At 41.2% G+C, this 12,565-nt stretch overlaps 1 protein-coding gene and 1 pseudogene across 3 annotated transcripts in view; one reads left to right on the forward strand and one right to left on the reverse strand.

The window, feature by feature from the left end:
• FAM133A (family with sequence similarity 133 member A) overlaps nt 1-12,565 on the reverse strand; it is an 81,561-nt gene that overhangs the window by 46,989 nt on the left and 22,007 nt on the right. The window lies entirely within an intron of this gene.
• Nucleotides 2,086-3,143, forward strand: LOC102767707 (annotated as a pseudogene).

The raw sequence follows: 12,565 nt of genomic DNA on the forward strand, positions 1-12,565 counted from the left end.
GGCCCTGCTCTGAGCCTGACCAGGGGCTGCACCTAGGGATTGGGCCTGCCCTCTGCCATCCGGGAGCAGGCCTAAGCCAGCAGGTCGTTACCTCCCAAGGGTTCCCAGACTTCGAGAGGGCTCAGGCCAGGCTGAGGGACCCCCCTCCGCCCCTAGTGCACAAATTTTTGTGCACTGGGCCTCTAGTGCCTATATAATGGAATACTATTAATCAATTAAAAGGACCAAGATACTGATACATGATACAACATGGATATACCTCAAAAACTTTATGCTCAATTTAAGAAGCTAAACACAATGAAACATATGGTATGATTACACTTATATGAAATGTACAGAACAGGCAAATTTATAAAGACAGAAAACCTAAGAGTATTTTTAAAGCTTGGGTGTAGGAGAAGGGATTAGCTGCTAATGGGCTCCAGAAAACTTTTTGGAATGATGAAAATTTTTTAAAACTGAACTGTGGGGTGATGGTTGCAGAATTCTATAAATTTAGTAAGATAACTGAATTATACACTAATAAGAGTGATTTTTATAGTATATACATTATAATTCAATAACTCTTTCTAAAAACACAGGGATATAGTAAGTGTAAGAGTTTTTTAAAGGTCTGTTTATGTCTACTGTATGCATTAATTTTCATAATTTCTCCATATACACTAACACTCCTTACACACGAGACCTGACCGCTCAGTCTATTTCCAGTTCTTATTTCATATATCCAGGTACCTGTTATACTACTCCCTGCAAAAGTTAACTAACTTCTCATCTCCACCTCTTAATAAGCTTTCCTTCTCAATTTTTCCAGAACTATTAGCGGCACCTGTATCTGTTCTGCATTTCTCACTTCAGTATTGCTTTCAATTCCACTACCTTTTCCCCACATTCAATGAGAAACCTAATCAAACTAATTTTTCTCCAAAATCTCTACTCAAGCATCTTAGCATGTATTGCTGATTTTAGATCCTTACATACAGATACTAAAGCAATCTTCCTCAAGTACTATTTTTTCACATCACTACTGTCCTTGAAAACCTGTAGGACTCTTAAATATACATATGCATATGCATTTTTTCGTTCAAGCAAAATCACCTGATAAAAATATTTAAACAAAAAGCAACCATGGAATATATCATGTACATGTAAGCATAGTTAATACATTGTTGATTATAACTCCTGATATTTTAATGTGTATTTATCCCCTTTACTAAAAAAAACCCAACTAAATTCATATGCATACTATTTTGTAACCTGCTTTCATGACTAAAAACTATATTTTAATCTTCTAAGTCAAAAAATATTCATTACTGTGATTAGCAAATAAGTGTTCCTTAACGTAGACTGACTTTATTTTATTTTATTAAACTATTTCTATTCTCTGTTATATTTAATCCTAATTTTTAAAGGAATGTAATAAAATAAACTAACAAAGTGGAAACAGACTCATGGATACAGAGAACAGACTAACAACTGTCAGAAGGGAGAGGGTTGGGGGCTGGGTGAGAAGGGTGAAGGGATTAAGCAAAGGAAAAAAAAAGAAAAAACTGGTGGACAGAGACAACAGTATGTTGATTGGCCAGAGGTCAAAGAAGATAAAGGGGCGGGGGGATAAACGGTGATGGAAGAAGACTTGACTTGGGGGTGGTGAACACACAATAAAATATACAGACTATGTACTGTAGAATTGTATACCTGAAACCTATATAATTTTATTAACCAACATCGGTCAGTGTGGGTCATAGCTACTGGCCATTCATCCAGTCGACTGGTCATAACGGTTGCTTAGGCATATATCACACCAATAGATTCAATTTAAAAAAGAGTTATCTTTCAAAGTCTTCCCCAACCCATATTCTCCAATACCATCTGTTATTCTTTCCTCAAGTGAACCCTTTATCCCAGCAAGGCAATTAGTTTGTACCTCATATATATATGTAGTTATCTCCTGCTTTTTATGTTTTTGTATACCCCTAGAACCCATATATAACATTTTCACATGATATTTTTATGTATTAATATGCTTACTTCTTTGGTGCTTCTTGCTTTTATTTTTCTTTCCTAAATTAGACTGACCTGGTGGAATAGCCAAGATGGAGGCCGAAGCTGGCAGCCCTGGCCTGCTGATCAACAACAAGCAGCCTCAGCTGCTGCCACCTCAGCCGCCCGCTAGGGCACAGCCACCACCCAGAGCCCGGTGAGACAACGCGGGTCTGGGGTGGGGGGAGGGCGAGGAGGCGGGGAAAGGGGGGCAAAGCCAGAGAGTTCAACCGCAACCAGTGCAAACACTCGGAGGGCTATTCCGAGCCTCCTGACCTGGGGTTTGAGTGCTGACAGGCACAAGTGGGCGGCCGAGCTCTCGGAGGGGCCAGAATTCCTGACGGACCGAAAGTGCTTCGAGGAGGACTTCCGCCTCCATGTGACCCCAACAAGAAGTGGGCCCAGCTGGGCACCAACCAGCACCAGACCCACGCCATGAGGCTCCTGGACGGCCTGGAAGTCACTCCCCGGGAGAAGAGACTCAAAGTGGCCCGGGCCATTCTCTACATGGCCCAGGGCACCTTCCGGGAGGGCGGAGGCGGAGGTGCTGTCCTGGATGCGCCACGACGTCTTCCTGCTCCTGGAGATGGGCACGTTCCATGCGCTGGTGCAGCTGCTTATCATGGAAATAGACAACAGCGCCGCCTGCAGCGGGTGGTGAGGAAGCCGGCCGTCTCCCCGGCTGACAGGACGGACCTCAGGGTCCTGCTCAACATCATGTACCTGATTGTGGAGACTGTTCACCAGGCGTGTGAGGGCGATAAGGCCGAGTGGAGGACCGTGCGCCAGACTTTCAGGGCCGAGCTGGGTTCCCCGCTGTACAACAAGAGCCATTCACCATCGTGCTGTTTGGGTTGGTGACCAAATTTTGCAGTGGCCACGCCCCCACTTCCCTGCGAAGAAGGCTCTCTTGCTGCTTTGGAAGGCAGTACTGTGCACGCTGGGCGGGTTTGAGGAGCTGCAGAGCATGAAGGCTGAGAGGCGCACCATGCTGGGCTTGCCCCCCTGCTGGGGGCAGCATCAAAGGGATCCGCAACATGGCGCTGATGAAGCAGGACAACCTGGATGCCTCCAAGGAGCTAGCAGGACTCCTACAAAGCTGATGACTCTTGAGAAGAGGAAGAAGAGAACGGTGACGACAACAGCCTGGAGGGGGAGACATTCCCCTTCGAGCTGAACGAGGTGATGCCTCCCCCACTACAGCACCCCAGACTGACAGGCTTACCTGCCCAAAGGGGCTCTCATGGGCGCCCAAGGTCAGAGAGAAGGACAGTGAGATGTTCCTCGAGTCCAGCCGCAACAAATTCAGAGGTTACACTCAGGGCAGGGGCAGCGACACGAACACAGTGGTGGGGCTGCCCAGGCCAATCCACGAAAGCATCTCTCAATCCACGAAAGCATCTCTCTCTCTCTCTCTCTCTCTGTCTCTCTCTCTCTCTCTCTCCCTACCATTGTTTTGATGAATATGTAAGTTAAGTGAAGCTGTTGCTGTAGAACAGTGATGGCGAACCTATGACACGCGAACTCATTTTTTGGTTGATTTTTCTTTGTTAAATGGCATTTATATATATAAAATATATATCAAAAATATAAATCTTTGTTTTACTATCGCTGCAAATATCAAAAAATTTCTATATGTGACATGGCACCAGAGTTAAGTTATGGTTTTTCAAAATGCTGACACGCCGAGCTCAAAATGTTTGCCATCACTGGGCCCTGATTTTGCGGGCACAATTGTTTGCTTCTCTGGTGCCTGTGGGTTCTCACCTTCCTGGCTGCCCTCAGGAACGGCTGGGTAGGGCAATGATCTGGATGCCCCACCTTGGGACTTCCAAGCAGAGGAGTGTACTCTCCTGCCAACATTGAACGCTTCAACGACCGGCGCTATGACCCCGCCCACAGCAACCCTGACTTCCTGTCCGTGGTCAGCTGCCTGCAGAGTGTCCTGGGCCAGCGGGTGGACCTCCCTGTGGACTTCCAGATGAACTACGACCTCTGGTTAGAAAGGGAGGTTTTCTCCAAGCCCATTTCCTGGGAAGAGCAGCTGCAATGAGCCCCGGTTCCTGGAGGGGACCCAAGAAGAAAGGTGATGTACCGCTCAGGGCTTGGCCTACGTTGATCCCAGCATCCTGACTGGGAGCATCATCTCTGCTTGCCACCCTCTCTCCATTCCTCCCGCCCTCCTCTCTGGGACATGGTTGGGTGAAGCTCATTTCTCATTCAGCCCAAGGCTGGGAAAAGCTGGGATAGGCTGGGAACCCATCACATCTGAATTTCGGGGCTCACACTGACTCTTCTTGAGACATGCAGATCCTTGGCAGGCCAGCTTGCCAAGGAGGACGCTTAGTATTGGGGTCAGGGCCAAAAAGTCAGAGTCCTGGTTTTGCTTTGGGGGTTTCTGATGTCATTCCAGCCTCCCATTGAGTTTCCTCCAGAAGCAGTTGGAGGCGCCTGCTGCTCCCTTAGCACTGGGTTGGGACAGGGTCGGGTGGGAAGAGAAGCTTCCCTTAGCCAGAGGTGCCCTCTCCCTCTTGATCTGCAAGGGTCTGTAAATACCTATACTATATAAACCTGTATGTCTTCTCGTGTCACGTTGGGGTTTTTAATGTGTTTGTGTATTCTGTATACATTAAAAGGAAGTAAAAAAGTAAAAAAAAAAATAGACTGACCTACATCAAAGGTAACTTTCAAGGTTTTTTCTGTACTTTTAAAATAATTATCACAATGCAGATTATACAGTAGATAAGCATTAAATGAATGTTTATTTATATTAATGACATTTCTTGCATTCATTTGTTATAAATTTATGAGCACCTAATATGTGCATAATACTGGACATGCCATCAAGGAAACAAAGAAATATGATACATGATCTACCTTCTTAAGGAGTTTATAATCTAGCTGGGATAAATAAGTAAGGCCAATGAAGGGATAAGAGATATAAGACTACCATTTCCAAAAGATTTAAAGAAGCAATCTATGATTAAGAGAAAATGAGGAATCAGGAAATTAGTGATTCGGGGATCAAAAAAGAAAAAAAAAGCTAAACTGAGCCTTAGAAGAGATAAGTAGAATATTAAAGAGTGAGAGAGGCTACAGGGAAAGTATGCAGAGTGAGAAGGGCAGATATGAGAATTCAGGGTTTATACTGATAATTTGTTAAATTTAGAAAGATAGGTTGAGACCACCAAGTGAATGGTGATGAATACCTGATTAAATTGCCCAGATTTCATCCTGCTAAAACAGCCATTTACTGAGTATCTACTACGTGACCGGTGGCTTACATACATATAGGGCATTTTCGGGATATTATGCACCCATTTCCTCATTCTCATGGCACTCTGCTTTTCTCTTGAGAAGAGATCAATGGGACTATAACTAGAGGCCTTACCTTCTAGTGAGGGGCAAGAAATCAAATTGAAAATGATTCATCTCAGTTCCCGTTTATCTCATCCTTAACATCATTATTAGACTATTCTTGTCATGAAGCCCTTGCTGTACTCACTGCTTCATAGGTATCCAGAGTCATTTCAGATCTTGCCTGTTTCCAGACCTGACTCACTAGTGTCCCTCAGATTCTGTGAGACTCTTATTTTTCCAATAAATTAAATTTTGAGTAAGATAGCCAGAGTTGATTTATATCGCTTACAACTAAAGAGTCTTAATTGATATAGTTATATATTATTTTCCACATGTTATCAATAAGGAAGCTGTGGATAAGTGATATTAAGCAAATTTCCAAGTACATACAACCAGCAAGTGGCAAATGTAGGTATGTTTGACTCCAAAATCTAAGTGCTATAAAATTACTTACCAAAGGCTGCATGGCATGACCAAGATTCACTTAAAAGCTGGTCTAAACCACTCTGCCTTTTAACAAGGATTCACTGCAGTTTTTTAAAAAATATATTTTTATTGATTTCAGAGAGGAAGGGAGAGGGAGAGAGAGATAGAAACATCAATGATGAGAGAGAATCATTGATTGGCTGCCTCCTGCATGCCCCCTACTGGGGATCGAGCCCGCAACCCAGGCATATGCACTTGACCGGAATCAAACCCGAGACCCTTCAGTCTTCAGGCTGACGCCCTATCCACTTAGACAAGCCGGCTAGGGTTCACTGCAGATTTTTACGAAGTGTATGACATGATCAAAATACTAGCATGTTAGAAAGGTTGATTTCACAGCAAAATGCTAGGCTGGAAGGGGAGCAAGAGAGCTTAAGGTAAGAGATAAGTGAAGAGGAAGAGGTATATAATTCAAATGGGAAATGACTGTGACCTGAAATAGTGAAATGATAGGACAGATGCAAGAAGGGAACATTTATTACAATACTTTATCAGTTGTGATAGCCATCTCTCTGAAATGTGCACTCCATTAATTTTTTTACTATTTTTATAATAACTTCAGTCCATTGATTTCAAATTACAGTTCAGTAAGCATATGACTTTTACTGGATTAAACAGAATCTCTTAGTAAGCATATCGTAAGCTTATAAGCAAATGTACATCATTTGCAACTAAATTATGTACACATAATTTGCAGAAAAATGAATTTGCCTAGAGTTTTTATAATCAAGCAACATATTATGGCTTAACATTTCTTCAAATTATTATAAAAGCATAAAAAAAGCAGTATCAGAAAATCTAAGTACATATTTCTAGGATTGGTCTAAGGTTTTCCAACAAAGATAAAAATAAACTTTACAGAAGAATGGTTGGTCCACTCACTATCTTCATTTTCCAGACAACATAAGCTTCTAGAAGCAAGCCATTTTCTCTATTAACAATAGCTGTACAACAAGTATGTCAAACTCCTGGCCCACAGGCCTCATGTGGCCCACAACTAATATTTTTGCGGCCGAGCTAATATAACAGTATGTAAGAAACATTTTAATAAAAATTTTGTGACTTAATTTTTACAATATCCTGTGAAACATGATTATTAATAATGAACTACAACGTTCGTTAATAACTGATTACTATAATCGTGTTTCATTCATTTCCCTTACACACCTTATGCGCAGGCGCACCATTTCTCTCCACTAATACTAGCAGCGAATATTTTAGCAGCTGATTGCCACGTTATTAGTCTTGTACTGACTTGTTTGGTGTGCACAACAGGAAATATTTCACTTTCAGAGAACAAGAAAAATGGGTTTATTTGCGTTATGCTTATTAATTTGTGCAGTTATTCAGTGTCTGGTAAGTTAATGTTCAAGAAAAAAATATTAATTTTTATGAAAATGTTCTGTTGTTTTATGTTAATGATGACTCATTTATTTCAGCCCTTTGTATTCAGCATGTCTCTATCAAAATAAACCTACATTTCTATGAAAATCAAAGCTTTTGTTTTTTTTTGCAGCCACATAAACATAAACCTTGTTTATTTGGCCCATGTTAGCCTTTGAGTTTGACATGCTTGCTGTACAATATCATAAATAATATTGTAATAACTATGTACAGTTTCAGGTCACAGACTTACTGGGGTGATAATTTCATAAGTTATAAAAATAAGCAGTATGCTGCGCACTTGAAAATAACATAACATTGTATGTCAACTGTAGTTGAAAATTTTAAAAAGAAATTTAAAAGGCAACAAGAAAAGGTAAAAACAGCTGCACAAGTTAATAGCAAAAATAATATGAGTTTCAAAATAAGAGGAAGGGAAACAATTTGAACAAAAAAATTAAAATAATTAGATTGCAATTATTAGTGGTGTCTCTGATAACGTTTTAATGTACCAACAAAATACTATGTTTGGAAAATAGCAACTTTGGATAAAGTCTTCAAATAGCAACCAGAAGAAAGCTATTTGGCTGGCAAATGATACATTTTGTAAGGTACCAGTGTATGCTGATACCTTTGACCAGGCTTAGTGAGTGCTGCTGAAGCAAAAGATAGTTCCTACTTTGCAAAAGGGGTAATTGAGACAGTACTCAAGCTCTCTGTTAAACTTTGCTGGACTAAATAAGAACCCAAATTTTGGACAAACAATGTTATTAATTGTTGCCTTATTTTTTCCCCCTTTTTAGTTCTAAACGTAATACATGCCTATCTATGGTTTAAAAATTCAAGAAATGCTTCAGAACAGAAAATAAAAAGTTAAGGCATTTCCTTCAATCTAATTCCATTAGTTTGGTATGTATATTTTCAGACATTTTTCTATGAATGCGAATACACATACCCATGCACATCCCCTGTATGCAATCATTCTCTTTTAAAAAATACATATTTTTTTATTGATTTCAGGGAGGAAGGGAGAAGGAGACAGAAACAAAAGCATCAATGATGAAAGAGAATCATTGATTGGTTGCCTCCCACATGTTCCCTACTGGGGATCAAGCCTGCAACCCGATCATGTGCCCTTGATTGTATTCAAACCTGGGACCCTTCAATCCGCAGGCTGTCGCTCTATCCACTGAGCAAATCTGGCTAGGGCTGCAACCATGCTTTTTATATAGATGAGATTATACTGAAGATACTGTTCACAACTTGCCCTTTTTTGAGATAAAAACCTTTTATTGAAAAATAAAAGAAAAAATTTACCTTACATAACATATTAATTCCAGTTTAACTTAATAAATTATTTTTATCATTATTTATTTTCAATTATAGTTGACATACATTATTATATTAGTTTTAGTTGTACACCCCAGTGATTAGACATTACATCCCTCACTAAGTGATCATCCGGATAAATCTCGCACCCATTTGACACCATAGACAATAATTATTGACTATATCCCCTATGCTGTACTTTACATACTCATGACCTCTTGTCTGGGAAGCTCATTATTTGTCCTTCAGTTCTAAATGATAGCTTTGTTGTGTAGAGTAATCTTGGTTTCCTTTACTTTTTTTGCCCATCCTCCTAACCCTTCTCCCATCTGGCAACTGTCAAAACATCCTTTATATCTATGATTCTGTTTCTGTTCTGCTTATACATTTATTTTGATTTTTAGATTCAATTGTTGATAGGTATGTATTTGTTGCCATTTTATAACTTCTCCCCTGCTGGCCCAATTACCTCCAACTGCCATCCCCTGTAGGCCTGGTTGCCCCCAACTGCCTTCACCTGCTGGCCTGGTCACCCCCAACTGACCACCCCTGCTGGCCTGGTCACCACTAACTGCCCTCCCTTGCTGACCTGATCATTTCATATAATACTGGTTTGGTGGTAATGAACTCCTTTAGTTTCTCTTGTCTGGGAAGCTCATTATTTGTCCTTCAGTTCTAAATGATAGCTTTGTTGTGTAGAGTAATCTTGGTTGTATATCCTTCCTTTTCATCACTTTTAATATTTCTTGCCAATCCCTTCTGGCCTGCAAAGTTTCTTTTGAGAAATCAGCTGACAGTCTCTGGGAGCTCCCTTGTAGGTACTGCTTGTCTCTTCCTGCTTTTAAGAGTCTTTAATATTTTGCATTTTAATTCTGATGTGTCTTGGTATGGGCCTCTTTGGGTTCATCTTGTTTTAGACTCTCTGTGCTTCCTGGGCTTGTATGTCTATTTCCTTCTCCAAGTTAGGAAAGTTTTCTGTCATTCTTTTTTCGAATAGATTTCCAATTTCTTGCTCTTTTTCTTCTCCTTCTGGCACCCCTATGATGTGAATGATGGTACACTTGAAGTTGTCCCAGAGGCTACTTACACTTTCCTCATTTTCTTTTTGATTATTTTTTTTCTTTTTGCTGCTCTTTTGATTGGGTGCTTTTGCTTCCTTATATTCCAAATTGCTGATTTGATTATCACCTTCATCTACTCTACTGTTGATTCCCTGTAAACTAGTCTTCATTTCAATTAGTGTACTCTTCATTTCTGACTGTTTTTTTTTCTGCTGTTAAAGTTCTCACTAAGTTCTTTGAGCATCCTTATAACCAATGTTTTTAACTCTGCATCTAGTAGATTGCTTGTCTCCATTTTTTTTAGTTCTTTTTCTGGCATTTTTTCCCCTTTCTGTTCTTTCATTTGTGCCATGTTTATTTGTCTCCTCATTTTGGCAGCCTCCCTGTGTTTGTTTCTATGAATTAGATAGAGCTGCTGACTCTCCCAGGTTTAGTGGAATGGCCTAATGGAATAGGTGTTCTGTAGGGTCCAGTGGCACAGCCTCCCCAATCACCCAAGCAGGGTATGTGATATGTGTCAACTGTGTGGGCTATACACCTTCCTGTTGTAGTTGAGTTTCTACTGCTGTTGGTGTATCAATGGGAATGATTTACCCAGGCTGATCAGATGCAAGAACTGGCTGTGACCACTATCCACAACCTCCAACCACTATGGAGGGTCCGCTGTGAGGGCCCCCTCCCCAAAGCAAGATTTATGTCAGCAAGGCTCCATTGCCTGCTGAGTCCACCCTTTGCTTGTGGAGGTGGTTGGGTCATGGTGTTTTGATTTGGTCTGAAGCTGTCCACTGGGTGCACTGGCTCTGGGGCCTCCCAGAAGGTGCAAGACAAGGTCAGCAGCCATCTGTGTTCTGCCCAGGATCATCCAGCATAAATTATAAAACAATCTGCAGAAGGCTTCTAATTATGTTGGGCTTGGAGGTGCCAGAACAGGTGAAGCTGTGAACCAAGGCCAACTGTTGGTTCCAGGCCTGGAGCCATTCAGTAACAGGTATGGGGCTTTCTGAGGCCAGATGCTGCTTGTCTGAGATATTTTTGGAAAATCTGAAGCAGGAGCCAAGGCAGGTCACTCATATGGAAAAGCCACTGGAAAGGGCTTGAGTGTGCTCAAAAGTTGGGTGAGGCTGGACCTCAGGGAATCACCAGGGTGGGACAAACAGTGTGAGCCAGGTTTGGTGGATTCTCAGATATGGCACCCATCATTGTTCCTTCATCAAAGGACTAATGCCTCTGCCAGCACTTCTGTCTGTGAGAGAGCTGCTCCTCCAGTTCTTGCCCTGATGCCAAACAATTCAGTTCCTCCCTATATGTCTCTATTGTTCTTTAAGCCTCTGCTCTCATGCTGGAGCTCAGATGGAGTGAGCCCAAGTAAGTCCATGAGCAGACCCTTTAAGAGGAACTGCCTGGCACTCCAGCAGCCTCCATTTTCCTCAGCATCACTTCCTGCTACTTTTTACAGCTAGAAGCTATGGCTACTTTCTTCCTGGCACTGGAACCCTGGGCTGAAGTGCCAGTTGTGGGGCTGGAACCACTTGCTCCTCAGGGAAGGCCTCCAAACCCAAGATATCCCTCCTGATTTTTATCTGCCACATATATGCATGGGACCAGCCATTCTTTGTCTCTGTCTCTGCCACCCCTACCAGTCTCAATGTGGTTTCTTTAAATCCATTGTTGTAGGACCTCCATTAAGCATGATTTCAGGTGGTTATGAATGATGGTTGTTCTGTAGTTTAGCAGTATCTTAACCAGAAGTCCACAACTTACCTTTTCCATTTGACACTCCACTGTAGAGAGCCTTTTTAAATAGTGAGAACCACTCCTTTGTTTTCAGTTACTGAGGCAGATGTGTTCTCAAGCTCTGATTTATGGCATTTTCCAAATACTTAAAAGATTCAATAAATGTTGGGTGGTTGTTTGTTTGTTTTTTTGGTGGGGAGGTGGGTACACACACAACATCTTGGCTTTTTGAGAGAGAAAAATAAATCTTTCAAATAATAAATAGATAAGGGAATTTGTTTTTTAATATCCTAAAATAAAATGCAATGTGACATGTAAATGATGCTTAATTCAAACAACAAGGTTCTGATAACAAAAAATTAAGTACTCTCAGTAGCCCTCTGAAAAATTATATTGGCTTTAGAGAGAAAGGAAGGGAGAGGGAGATGGAGATAAACATTGAAAGGCTGCCACCTATGCACCCCCTACTGAGGATCAAGCCTTTATCCTGGGCATGTGCCCTGACCAAGAATCAAATCAGTGACTGCTTAGTTCATGGGCTGATGCTCAACCATTGAGCCACACTGGTAGTTTGAGGTATTAACTTTTAATTAACTCCATATTAACTCTTAATATGAGACCTTCCCTCTTTTTTAAATTAAATCTTTATTGTTCAGATTATTACAGTTGTTCCTCTTTTTCCCCCCATAGCTCCCCTCCACCCGGTTCCCACTCCACCCTCTGCCCTTACCACCCCCTCAACTGTCTTCATCTATAGGTGTACGATTTTTTTCCAGTCTCTTCCCGCACCCCATACCCTTTCCCCCTGAGAATTGTCAGTCCACTACCTTTCTATGCCCCTGACTCACCAGTTTATTCTGTTCGTCAGATTATTTATTCGCTTGATTTTTAGACTCACTTGTTGATAGATGTGTATTTGTTATTCATAATTTTTATCTTTACTTTTTTCTTCTTCTTCCTCTTCTTAAAGAATACGCTTCAGCATTTCATATAATACTGGTTTGGTGGTGATGAACTTCTTTAGCTTTTCCTTATCTGTGAAGCTCTTTATCTGACCTTGAATTCTGAATGATAGCTTTGCTGGGTAAAGTAATCTTGGTTGTAGGTTCTTGCTATTCATTACTTTGAATATTTCTTGCCACTCCCTTCTGGCCTGCCTTGTTTTTTTTTTT

This window comes from Myotis davidii, unplaced genomic scaffold (assembly GCF_000327345.1).
Source record: "Myotis davidii unplaced genomic scaffold, ASM32734v1 scaffold550, whole genome shotgun sequence".
Lineage (NCBI taxonomy): Eukaryota > Metazoa > Chordata > Mammalia > Chiroptera > Vespertilionidae > Myotis > Myotis davidii.